Here is a 677-nt window from a genome sequence, read left to right as displayed (position 1 = left end):
ACGGGTAGCCCAGATAGCTCTCGTGTAGCTTTGCGCGAAATTCATAACAAACAATGAAGTTTTAACTTCGTAGGCCTCTGTAATTGTTATTAATACTGAGAACATAGATCAACTCTTGAAATATATGCTTCAATACGTTTATCTATTATTATGAGAAATATAATTGAAATGTATAATATAAAGATAATATTTTAATACTTACCACGTATCGATCCGACTCCACGGTTTTGGAAAATTTATCGAAATGTAGGGTTTTCTTATTTGGCTAATTCTAATTTTGTAATATTTAGTACCTATTCGAGTTACTAGATGGCGAAGTTTCCAGTTTTATCAATAAAGTTCAATCGAATTTGTTTAGTTTCAACCACTGATATGTTCCCGTCTGATAAAGTCTTTTAGTCTTATTCGCCCAAGTCAAAGTCTGCTTCTCTGGATTTCGTTTGTCCTCTCTGTTCGACAGGTAGTTAGTTGTCCGCACGCACCTAACGACGTTGAGTTCTGCGCTAAAGGTGAACTTGCACAGGTAATAAAAGCTTGTTCTTCATATTAATTTCAGTTTGGCGCCTAACCACGTCGAGGAAGCTTGTAATAACTACCCACTGCAACAATGGCCACGCAAAGCAATCTTCATTCGCTTTCCATTAGGATGCAGGGTAGTTATGCGCATGCTGATTGGA

General features: G+C 37.1%; 1 protein-coding gene across 2 annotated transcripts in view; it reads right to left on the bottom strand.

The window, feature by feature from the left end:
- Nucleotides 1–283, bottom strand: part of LOC106457936 (paired box protein Pax-6-like) — a 104,587-nt gene extending 104,304 nt beyond the window's left edge. For both annotated transcript variants that reach the window (XM_022384028.1, XM_022384029.1), the window contains exon 1: nucleotides 203–283. The gene's annotated coding sequence lies outside the window, so the exon portion shown is untranslated. The remainder of the gene's footprint in view (nucleotides 1–202) is intronic.
- Nucleotides 284–677: the final 394 nt, after the last annotated feature.

Source organism: Limulus polyphemus, unplaced genomic scaffold (assembly GCF_000517525.1).
Source record: "Limulus polyphemus unplaced genomic scaffold, Limulus_polyphemus-2.1.2 Scaffold394, whole genome shotgun sequence".
Taxonomy (NCBI): domain Eukaryota; kingdom Metazoa; phylum Arthropoda; class Merostomata; order Xiphosura; family Limulidae; genus Limulus; species Limulus polyphemus.
The sequence above is the reverse complement of the archived record's forward strand: the minus strand, read 5'-3'. Positions and strand labels throughout refer to the sequence as shown.